Here is a 13,152-nt window from a genome sequence, read left to right on the forward strand (position 1 = left end):
TACTTTTCAAAGTAAAATGTAAGGCCATTAGTCTGAAAGTTGGAGTTCAAGCAAAAATGGGTCTTTCAACAGCTGATCTGAAGCATGCTAACAAATCCACAAACAATGGCTCAAAAAGAAGAAATTAAGGGTTATGGACAGGCTCAATCAAAGCCCCAATTTTATTGCCATTGACTGTTGTGGAGGGATTTAAAATTGAAACCACAATCATCTTGCAACTGAAGGCATTTTGCATGGAGGAGTGATCAATGATTTTAAAAATGTTGGTGTCCAGCGGGCTGTTATTTCTACTGAAGGGGGCAATAACAGCTTCTGATGCCAAGGTTACTTATTGCACAGTACACTGTTACATCTATTTATATTTTTGTAACATAAAGGATTGAAAAGGCTTGTTTTCTTTGTGTTTTTATTAAAGTATATCACCTTAATCTGTAGGCAATGTTGAATGAAGTTGCTATATTTTTCTGTTTAAATATGTGGAAAAAGTCAACAACTTTCATGGGGTATATAGGGTCATCCTACAATATGCTCAGGGAACTGGATGTTGCATTGGGCTGTCATCTTGGCACTTAGTGCAACATGTGGAGAGCTTCAAGGTGCTATACAGGTCCAGGGCTGTGGTCCATCTGCTGGTGGAGGCCTGTCCCTGGAAAGCCCCTTAAGAGGGTAAGCCCACTGGAAAGGCAAAGATCAGATGGGACATGTCCCTTTAACTGGTCGCTGCAACCATCCAGCTGAGGCTTCTTGTTGGGTAAGCTAAGCCAGAGGCTTTTGCCCAAGCAGGGAGTCCAGTGCATTTTGCTCTGGTCCCTAAAGGGTCAATATGCAGCATTGCTGCAACTCTCGTATTGCAGCATTAGGCAGTTAGGACAGCTGATTCTTTAAATTTGTTCCCATTGTTCTGGCTCCCCTGCAGCCTTGGGGTACTTTTGTGCCTGTGCAGCCTCTCTCTGGGTACGGTACTGCACTTTCTTTCTCTAAACTGTGCACAGGTTTCTGCTGCAACTTTGCACTGGAAAAGCACAGGAAGGAAAACTCTGCATCACCACTGGGTCACCAGTCTGCCTGCAAGTGTCTGGATACGGTTCACCTTCTGACCTTCACAGTCCATCTTAAATGGAGGGTCCAGATTCTGATAAGTGGCCTTTGTCTACCTTAACATGGGGAGAAGGTGCTTTGCTAGGAGGGGTCCCCCTTGGCAAGGTACACTCCCCATGTTGAGTGCATCTGGGCTGATGATTACTGCCCCCTCCCTTTCCTGGCTTGCCCTGCTTCATGCTTGGATTAGAGTGTATTACGGAATATAGGGAGAACGCAAATGTTTGTATTTTTGGCATGGGGTCCGCTCTTAATGTCTATACTAGACCCTGATCAAGGATATTGGACCATTATGTATCAATATACCCAAAACACAACCAATTCAGAAAGGCACAGCATTCCCGGATTTTTCTCATGTTAATGAATGTAATGAGGACATAAAAATATCAAGGCTGCTAAGTTCTCAAATTAAAAACAATATGGGATTTATTTTATACATTAAGACTACATATAAACACATATTTATCCCTTGCACTTATAGTATAACACTTATAGTATAACAGGCTCTTAATAAACAAGTTAAAAGTCTACAGATTTTCAATTATATACTCCTGGTAATATTCTTTGCATATATCAGGCTATAATAATGTAACAATGCTTTTTTAATCTGAATTCAAATTTCAGGACCATCTCAGGTGTTATTTTTTAAATCTTTGAGTGTTAAATGCCCAGATCCTCTTGGACCCTGATCAAGGATTTTGAACCACTATGGTCCAACATGTATCAATATACCCAAAATAAAACCAATTTAGAAAGCCACAGCATTCCTGGATATTTTTCATGTTAATCACACTTTTACAATATAATAGCCAAGTTCTCAAATTAAAAACAATACAACATTTGTTTTATGCATTAAGACCACATATAAACACACATAACTATGCCTTGTTCTTATGGTATAACAAGCTCTTTATAAACAAGTTAAAAGTCGACAGATTTAGTCTACAGATTGTCATATAGTATTTACTCCTGGTAGTCATATTTGTATATATCAGGCTATAATAAAGTAAGGATGATTTTTGTATTCTGAATTCAAATTACAGAACCACCTCCGGTGTTATTTAAAAAAAATCTTTGAGGATTAAATGCCCAGATCCACGCCATCACAAGAGAGACTGCATGTCTGGTATGTGAAGCTTACCCACAAACATACAAACATGTCGTTCCTTTTGCTAGGCTTCCCCAGGAACATTGTACTGTATATCATAATAATGGTTCCATATTAGTGCTGTGCACAGCAGTTCAGATACCTCAGCAGTAAATCAATTTTATTACAAAAAAGGAAATAGAGTTTTTTCTTTAAAACCCAGATATGTATTCCCCTTTGAAATAAAACTCCATATGCTCTCTCACAGCAACAGTTCCCTTTCATGGTCCCCATCCTTTCTAACACCTGAAAAAAAAACATTTTTCTGGGGTACCAAAATGTTGTAAATTGATATGCTGTCCTATAACTGCTCTTAAATTATCAGATATAATACTTTTCTGGTATTCATACCTCTTCTTTCTTAATTGTCTACAGGTTTTTTAAACTGCATTACAGAAAAGGTCAATTCTTCCAGGAAGAACTGCTATTTCGCCACATTTTAATATATTTACAGTAGTCACATTCTTTACACATGAACGTTCCTTTTAACACTTGAATCTCTAAGCTTTTCTCTTCTTAAATCCCCTTGAGTGCCAGAGGATTTTTTTTTTTGCTGATGTGTAGGTTCTGCACATTATACCTTTTAGTGTTTGTACTCTAAACGTATTAAACATCATTTTTGTCAGGGTAGATAGGGATTTAAGTTGGTAGCATATTTGGATAAATATACTTTTTATTACCTTGGTTTTTATTGGGAACAAATAGTAAACATTTAGATAAATAGTAAAATAGTTATTTTTTTTATGCATTTTGCCAACACACCCCAATGTATTTATTTAAAAATATAACCAACAAAGTTTGCTGATGAACATATCACATTAGTGCGACTTTTATGTAACATAGTAGAATAGTAAAGCGCAAAGTGAACATATGAATTTTATTATAGGAGCACAAAATTCCCCTTTTGATACCATATTGTTATAATATGATGCATTCAGGGGGAAAAAAAGTTTGCGTAAGTTGTTAGTGTAGCATTAAGATACGAGTAAGATAAGAGTAAGATGGGTTGACGAGGGCACAGATTAGCACAGCATCAACTTTTTCACATCACTAAAAATTTAAATGGCATTGATGACATTCAAATTACATTGCTTTTTCCCTTTTGACTTATGTGAGCATTTGATGCCTGTACAAGGCAAATATTATCTAAATCTTCCAACATCATTGTTGCCACCTGGGGACCAAAAGTGGGAGAGAATATATATATATATTTTTTCAGAGATTATATAAAACCAATCCCACCAAATAGTGTTGTGCTGCTGGCAGCAATCAGCCAGCAATAGATCACTATAGCAGTCTATTTCCATTATCTTTTGCAGCGTGCTCCTATGGAATAATATATAGAAGGATCAAATCGATTTTTAAGATTGTTTTTTAATAAAAGAAAACAGTGCAGTAAAAATATACAGAAAAAGGTGTTAACAAAGAGAGACAGAGATAACAACAGAAAAATAAAAAGGAATAAAAAGGGTCAAGAAATAAAGGATAAGAGAGGTGGGGGGTTTTAGGCACCAGAAGCAGATATTCACGTAGAAATATTTTTGGCTAAAAAGTATTAATTTTTATTCAATTACATGATTAAAAGAGAATGGCCATGATAAAAGAGGAGCATAGACACCTCCAATAACCACCTGATTCCAGAGTTCAAGTAATTATGACATAATCAACATAATTCTAAGTAATTATAACATAATCAGCATAATTCAGTTAGTGACATGATAAGTGTAACATTGAAAAAATATATTGAACATATCACATGAAATACATAGGGTTGAAATAATTCATAATCCTTAACCTTGAACCCAAGTAATAGATGATGGTGGATTTTTCAACGCGTTTTGCGTATATAAAATGCTTCATCAGGAGAGGAGGTAGTCTGAATAAAACTGTAGAAGAGCTGTATAAATATATCTGGTCATATACCATTGCATAATGAGCATATAGAGTTGCATAATGATCATATTAAAAGGCTAGTAAAACAGAGATACTGTTAATGGATAGTAACACAACGCAATATCCAAACCATGTTCAAATAATCACAAAATGACAAAATTATCACAAAAGAGCCCGCCAGTCTTACCAATCCAGGATGGAGACAATGAATGTCTGCATGAAACATTGAAGCCAGAAGAAAAGCATGTATTTCTCCCAGACCGTGGAACAAGAATTTATATATAATCAATGTTAGTATAGTACCCCAGGTTCAGAATTATGATTTTTGAATATGGTGGGAACTTTCAGTTTATGGCTCAAGGTGTTTTGGAGTTCACCTTGGTCGTTATCATGATGTTATCAGTGCCAGGCCATCTTGTGTTTAACTAGATCTGTTGAGTGCTTATTTATTGGTGATCTGCAAATATGCTTGGTTGACTTTCATTAGGGCTTTATAAGACCCCTCATAAACAGCTAGGTCAAATATAAACAACTCAAACACTTAGCGGATTATTGTAAAACCTAGAAAGATCAAGGGGCAGATTAGCATTTATCTGATTACTCTTAAATGCATCTGGGCAAGGCCTAAAGGGACTGTGGTATGTGGGAATCTTTAACCTCTAGACCATAAATGCACAGATATATATTTCGTATTTGATTCAGCCACATGCATACAAGACTTCCTAATTGGAACTGGGGTGCTCACACCTCATTATCATTACAGGGGAGAGTTCAATTTGGGCATGTGTGATGAGAGTGGTTATCATGGCACTCAGAAGTGGGGGCTCCATGTTTTCCATCAATGGGCAATAGATAGTATGACTGCTATAAGCACATGAGTTGTGGGTACTCTGCAGTCAGGATGTTATACCGAATCCTAGGAGCTCCAATGCAGGATTTAGTGTTGTCACCACCTTAGTAGTCATAGTTATGACATGAAATACTTCAGTCCAGAAGGAAAATACCTTCCAACATGACCAACGAATATGACACAGAGATCCATTAAGGCTGCAATTTCTCCAACAGCATAGGAATTGGCCAGGGAATATTGCTGCCAGCCTCTGGGTGTATAGTACCACTTGTGTAAGATTTTTAGATGAGATTCCCAGTGTGAGATGCATCGAGAGGCTCTAAGAGGCCATCATATAGTTTGGTGACATTGTTGGGCCAGAGAAATGTAGTTCATTCTCCCACCATTCCATGCAGACAAGTTTAGTTTCTGAACTAGAGTAAGTTTGAATCTGGAAGATGGCAAAGCAACTTTGTTATTGGCTTTACGGGTTCTGTAAAACAATAGGAGATTTGCAACATGCTGATTATCTTCAATTGAGGATTTGACAGGGAGGGGGTGATTTACTAACCTAAACACACGCACGCACTAGGTGCGTGTGATTTTTACACAGCAAAACGTATTTATCAACCAAAAAGTCTCTAAAAGCATATTTCCACTAATGCCATATATGGAAAAATCATGCACATGATGCATATATAAAGCTGCTTCACAGTTTAGACAAAAATGGTTAGCTCATGCATTTACATTCCTGCATTCATCAACGCAAGCAACACAATGTAGAACTAATTTACACAACATCACCTTGCAATTCATGCAGGGCTTTGCACAACACACCTGCTGGGTGTGTACACACTACAAAAGTGTCTAGATTCCACCAATAGATCATGCTGGGAGGGAACACACTACAGAGGTGTATACTTGTTCGTGGCGTGTTAATAAGGTTAGTAAATCAACCCCCGGAGTGTCATAGGCATAGGTAAAACAGTCCTTATTCGGAAGTGCGTATTTGTGCTGAACCTCCTAAAGGAGCTTTTTTAATCCCTTTTAACCCCTTTCTTGAAGTTTTGTTCTCAGCTTTCTGAGAACAAATAACTTTCTTTTGTAGTCCTGGCAAGAAAGCCTACCTCCAGGCCAAGGGTTTTTTAAACATTTGTGAATGGGGAAAGACTAGAACTTATATCAAGTTCTTATTGCTGCCTGTGATTAACACAAAAATATATACTATCCCTTAGCAAACAGCTTACTGTGGAAACCTTTGCCACTTTAACTCCTCTTTTCTCTATTCTACCACAGACCACCTCTATGACACAATCTCATCCCTGTCCTAACCTGATCTGACCACTTCTGTCTACAACAGCCCACTCTCACTCTCCCTTCACTACACACAGAACAAGTCTCCAATGGCTATAACCCAGGCAAACAGACAACAGAAGTCTCAAAAGAAATAGCTGTGCTCTTGAGGAAATGTGGTGTAAAATGAATGTATAAATCTGTACTCCTAAATTATAATCCCTGCCTCTGTGCTGCTAATCAGACCTATTTAACACCCTCTAATCTAGTTCTCATCAACTCTTTTCTACCTTTAACGCTCTACATTCTCCCCCACTTACTCCACTTACTCACTCATTTATGGCCCAGGACATTGCCAATCATTGGAAAAACAAGATATGTTCACTTTCTGATGAGATCTCCACTGTCAAGATATCTTTCCCACTAACATACTATGTCTAACACCACACTCAAAACTTTTCTCCTTTGATCCTGTCAACAGAGAGAATGTAAACTTTTTTTCTGAAGCTTACCTAACCACCTGCTCTTTGGACACCATTCCCTTACAACTACTCTGGTCCCCCTCTTGCTCTATTCAATGCTGTCTAACTCACATCTTCAATCTCTCCCTCCCTACTGGCATCTTCCCCTCAGGTCTAAAATATGCACCGGTCATCCCCATACCTAAAAAGCCCTTGCTCATCCCCACCAGTCTAAACAAATTATGACCCATCTTTATCACCTCCTCCCATGCTCACCTCTAGGGTTTTCTCCAGAGCCTTTTCCATACCCTGGAACTTTCTACTCCAATCTGTCTGGCTATCTCCTACTCTGTCTGCCTTTGAGCTATCCCTGAAAACTCATCTCTCCAGGGGAAGCCTATCCTGCTGCTACCTAAATCTATATTATGCTTTTATTTTCTTTATCAACTCATTCCTTACAGTTATTATCTTTTGTTTCATTTGCCTGCTCCCTTTTAAATTGTAAACTATCATGAGCAGGGCCTCTTGTATTGAATTGTATTACTGTCTCATTTAAAAGTCCTCCACAATCCGTTACTATACACAAAATGGAAGTAATTTAGCTGTAGGTTAAGGTGTATTCAAGGGAAAAGGATAACAGAAATACATAAATGGGAGCTGTTTTTTTTCCAAACAATTTGTATTTTTGTCCATCATGTCCTGAGATTCACGCATTCCTGCCTTATAACCCAGTTTGAAAGTGGAGACATGTTTTTTCTTCTACAGTTAGATAACACTTACAGATCTTGTTCCTCCCCCAGCCTGTTACTGGACGGAGAAGCAGCAAATGTTTCTGTGATTTTGCTCTCTCCTCCTATCACCATATCCTTTGTTTGTACATATGCATTGCAGTACAACACATTGGCTCCTTCGCTGCTTCTTCCTCTCACTGTCTAAACTCTATTGAATACAGGAGTACAAGAGGCTGATACTAAGTCATATTCACATACTTGCATTGCTTGCATTTAAAAATACTTTTAATTAAAAGTGGATACTGCGCTGCATTAATTTGTATTTTTTTATATCTGCCTGCAGCTTTAAGCTTCCGATATTTTTATTCTGTAAGAGCAATGTGTATTTGAAACAAATGGCCTACATATACTACCTGTCCTTAAATATGTTTTCTGATAATCCCCAGAAACATTTGCATACCGATTCAAAAATAATGCATACAGGGTACAGAAGGACTTGAAGTGATGGAAAATCCCTCTAAAGAGGATTGAGACAGCAAATTAGAGTAAGGGAAAGTTTTTTTCCTCTGTCAGATTTGAATTTCTGTTGGTGCCTTCCTATCCAGATGACCCTTGTTCCCCACATTTCACAGGATAAAAAGTGAGGGGGAAAAACAGAGAAAAGAGTTTTGAAGTTGGGTTTAAATGTTTTTATATAAATTAGTTTTCATTTTATATCTGAATATTTAAGAAATAAATAAAGTTTATATAAAAATTGTTACACATTATGATCATTTTAGATGTAATTTTGCAGGATTTCTTTTTTTCATCCTTGTGAAAGGAGTAAATGGTCAAGCGAGGTAAATTTGCAGTCCAAAGTCAGAGAATAAATGGGTGTGTGCAACGTGGCATGTCGGACTCCAGCCAGCATTCAGTTACTACAGATCTTTTCCATATGTTTCCTGTTCTCCACTCCCTCTGCAAACATTATCACTCCATGGACTGAAAAATGAAAAGTTAGCTTTCTCTTCTGTATAAACACGAACTGATTACTGTACATTCCTACAAACTTTTAAAAAAATAATTTACAATAACTTTTTGTTACTTTGAACACATTACTGCTTCTCGATATTTTAAACATCACCAAAATCTCTAAATGTTTTAATTATATTTATGTAATTGTAATTTTCAGATAGCAGCTTATTCAAAGTTCTTGATCAAAACAAACCATTTTCTTCCCTGAATACATTCGTAAGTTGGCAGTTTTTTTCACACTTCTAGATATTAGGCAATAACGTAACTACAGCCATAGCAGCCCATGTGGCTGCTTTAGGCTCTGGGGGTACAAGAGCCTGGCATCTGGTATCCCTTCCTATTTGTTACAATCTCACCCCTACCCTAAGCTGTAATGCTGCCATTCAAAATATGATAGTGAAGTGAGAGAGAGGCCCTAGAAAAAGCAATAGCCATTAGACTGCATCATCTTTAAAGACATCCATATTCATCCCTGATATCATTGAAAAGAAGCTACAGGTGTAGGATTGCAGTACTGAGATTTTTTAGGTGGACATTTATTATATAAATGGGTGCAATGTGTAGTGGCTAGAGAAGCAATATGGAAAGATTTGTAATTGATGCTGGGGCACACTGGAAGAGATCAATAACTCATAGGTAGCACACTGGTAGGATCTAGAAGAACCAATGTGGCTTGGAGGTACACTAAAGTGATCTGTAACTGATGTGGGGCACACTGGAGTGAACTTTAACTGATGGGGGCACACAGGAGGAATCTGTAACTGATGGGGCAAACTAAAGAGATCTGTAACTGAAGGGGGTGGGGCATACTAGAGAGAGTTGTAACTACTGAAGGGTAAGGACACACTTGGGGAATCTGCAGCTGATGGGAGGCACATTGTAAAGAACAATGTAGGGACACATTGGAGGAATCTGGAAGTGATGGAGGGGAATGCTTTGTTGGAAATGTATTACTGACATTCAGAGATGTAATATTGTCTTTTGAACTGTAGATGGCGCTGCAGGGCAATGCTAGTCTCTATGCTTATGTATACTTATCTATGATACACAGGAAGTTCTATCTGTATATATGTTTCCTTCACAATGCTCTATAATACTGTATATTGTTATAACGATCTTCTAAGCAAGTTAAACTTAATTCAGCATTCCCCAAGATCTCAGTGCTTCATCTAAACACATAACCAACATGTTTGAGGGATCCCAATTGGTTGGGGGTGGACACACTGAAGGTATCTGTCACTGATGTGGGGGAAATACTGGAGGGATCTATAACTGACCGAGGACACAGGAGGGCTCTGTGACTGGTGGGGGTAATGTGACTCAAAATAGTGACAGCTGTAGCTGAAATGGAGCTGCTTTGAGTGATAGTGTGAGTGAGCAGCTATGAATCAAGGGTGCTGTGACTAAAGGGTGAAGGTGGCTGATGCAAGGGGTGACTGATGGTTAGGTAGGAACAGTGTGACAGATAGGCATGGCAATGTGACTAGAGGGGAACACTGTGATTTATCGAGTAGGGGGCACTTTAAAAGAAAGCTACTGTGATTAATTGGGAGGGTATTGGGACTTATTGGGAAAGGAGTAGTTACTGATAGGGAAGGGTCATGTCTATAGATGGGCTTGTTCGCCCCGCTTGTTTGGGACAGATAGTCATCACCCCTCAGCCAGAGAGGGTTAGAGCCCTGGACCTAGCAAAGAACTGGCGAATTCCTAAGATGATGTGGAAATCTGTGTCTGCACCTTGGTAATGCTGATGAGCCCCTAGAGGGGTTATTATACCAAGGGGATTCAGCCTGTCTGAAAGCTTAAGGTAGCATGCCTCACACAACCTCCTTTATGTACGCCCTGCATTGTTGCTCTACATTTTGGTTGCCATTATACATGCTTTGTTGTTAGAAAGTAATTAGGCAAAAGAATCCTGTGTCTTTGTAAGTGCAGATTACTCTTATATAAAATGCTTAAAGGAGGTTGTAAAAAGAGGATCATCAAAAATTGCTTCATGCTTTTCGGAGGTTTATATGGGGAAAAAGACATTCTAAAATTAGTCTCCATTTATTACAACAGCCTGTGAAAAAAAAATATTTTCCAGATTTGGAGTTATATACTTTAGCAGCTGCCACTAGGTATTTAGGAGATTGGATTTATGGCATAAATAGTTATACAGACTCCGATTTGGATCAAAATTTGATACCTGATCTCAATCTCGTGTATATGCCCCATATGCATAAAGAATGTCTGTCTGATGAGAATGTCTCAAACCCTCTTCTATATTTTAGCTGGACTGTATGGCATAGGTTGCGAGATAGACATCAGTTAAACAGCCACTCTTCATTGTGGCTACTTTTATGGTGAAATTCAGACTATCTCCATTCTTCGAGAAACCAGCTTTTTACAAAATGTTCAATCCAAGCACTTTCAGTAGTAGGGTCTCTTACGTCAACTTCTAACCATAAGTCGCTGACTTTTGCAGCTGCTTAAGAGAGTTTCCCCATTCATGAAATGTAAATTATTTACTTTTAATGCAGATGGGATCATATGCAATATGAATTCTAAAAAATCTTTACCCTTCGGATTGGGAGAACTCCTTGGATCGGCTGCTTTTGAAACATAATCCCAGTAGGGGGGCTATATTCAGTGTTTACAGGTGCTATGAACTAGGTTTAGATTATGTGAAACGATCTACTGATCTCTCTAAGTGGGCTACTTATTTCCCAAATGTATCCATTACTAAGATTCTCCAAGCTCTTAATAAAGCATGGGATACAACCACTTACAGAGAAATGCTATTAAGAGGATATCATGGAGCTTGTATGTCCCCACATAGGTCTTATCTTATGGGTCTTAGTTGCTCCTCTAGATGTTTGAAATGTGGGCAGGAGCCAGCAGATTTATATCATGCTTTTTGGAGCTGCCCTAAGATAAAGTTCTTGTGAAATTATATCTGAGCCACGCTGTCTTCCCAGCTGTGTTCTATCTGCCGTGTAGCCACATGGCAGAAACGCTAATGCCTCTTTTATGTTTAATACATTTTAAATCATTTTCATGGACAATTCACACTGCTGTGGCAAGGGAAGATGTTTCTTGATTATAGGCTTATCGTACAAGTCACTGAAGAGGTAAGATCAACATTGTCTCTTTTGGCTGCAAAAAACAAGACTTCTAACACTCCTATGACTGTGAAATCCATTAAGTTAGATTCAACCGACTAACTGGCAAATGCAGTTTTTCAGTATTAGATGGAACAAACAAACGTCTGTCCAATTTTGGACACCAAGATTGCTTCGAATATTTTACAACCAAAAGCAGTATACTGTACATGATACACAAACTGCATTCAACATCCTAAATAATCAAACACTAACAACTTCTTTTTTCTGCAGCTTAAAGCAACATCTCTCTCCCTCAGCCTGCTTATGGCCCTCTCTAGCCAGGGTGCACAATTTGTTATCTGGTATGGAAAAGAAAGAATGGAAATAATATGTTAAATGATCCACAGTCAGACCAAATAATTGTCACCTTCTCATCAGCAGCCGAAGGATTCAGCTCTGGCTTCCGCTGATGCTTCGGCTCTCTTCGTGACATCAAGGCCAGCTCCGCCCCACTGTTATTCATTGGCCGGGACCTTTTAGAAGACTCTAGCATGTGCCGTGCCAATAGGAAACAGTTGGGCGGAACTAGCTGTCACTGCTTGCTCCTCCCAATAGTTTGTTTGTTTTTAATCTTTATTTATTTTTTATTTAACTATTTATTTACTTTTTTATAAAAAACTTCCAACTTTTTTTATTTTTTTTTAAAACTTTTTTCATTTATTTTCTAAGTGCAGCCGAAGGCAGCTGATGTACGGCTAAAATCAGCCGTACTGAGCCAAAGTGAATAGCCGAACGTTGTTCGGCTCACTTTACTTCGGCTGGGTTATTAACTTGGCTGCCTTCGGCAGCTTTGTAAATAACCCACTGTGATATCACCGCTGGCTCCACCTATCTGTTGTCATTCGGCCAGGACCGGTCAATAGCGATTTGACAGGTCCCGGCTATGTGACAACAAATGGGCAGAGCTAGTGATGATGTCACTGTTAGCTCTGTCCATTTCTTGTCATTCGGCCAGGACTTTTCAATAGCACTTTGACAGGCCCCAGCTGAATGATAACAGATAGGCATCGCCAGCAGTGATGTCATTTCTAGCTCCGCCTAACTGTTGACGTTTGGCTGCTACCTGTCAAATTGTTCATTTTGACAGGTGTGGGAGTTTGGGTCAGGTCGGCGGGCTTTTGGGAGGAACCCAATTTTTTTTTTAAGTGGGGGTCCCTCCTAACATTCAAACCAGACCTAAAGGGTCTGTTATGGTTTGAAACGGGGAGCCCACGCTGTTTGTTTTTTTAAAATTCGTTTACATTTTGCAGGGAGAACTGTTCTCCCCGCTTGGCTAGTGTGTTCGGCTCAGCATACTGAGCAAGGAGAAGGCATATGTTTTTTACCTAGTCCTGACACAAGCGTGCTCAAGCTGGGAAACTGACCCCCTCCAACTTAACCGCCAGGGAATCCAGGCATGTGGATGGTGCTGGGCGACCTAAGGGTGGAAGAGAGGGACCCGCAGATGGGTGTGATATAACAAGCAATGTTTACAGGTTTTGCAAAATTACTCCATAGTAGACTCTTCCATTGTCATACAATTTTTTGGACAAAAAAGGAC

Source organism: Nanorana parkeri, unplaced genomic scaffold (genome assembly GCF_000935625.1).
Source record: "Nanorana parkeri isolate BGI_ZX_2015 unplaced genomic scaffold, ASM93562v1 scaffold83, whole genome shotgun sequence".
NCBI classification, from domain to species: domain Eukaryota; kingdom Metazoa; phylum Chordata; class Amphibia; order Anura; family Dicroglossidae; genus Nanorana; species Nanorana parkeri.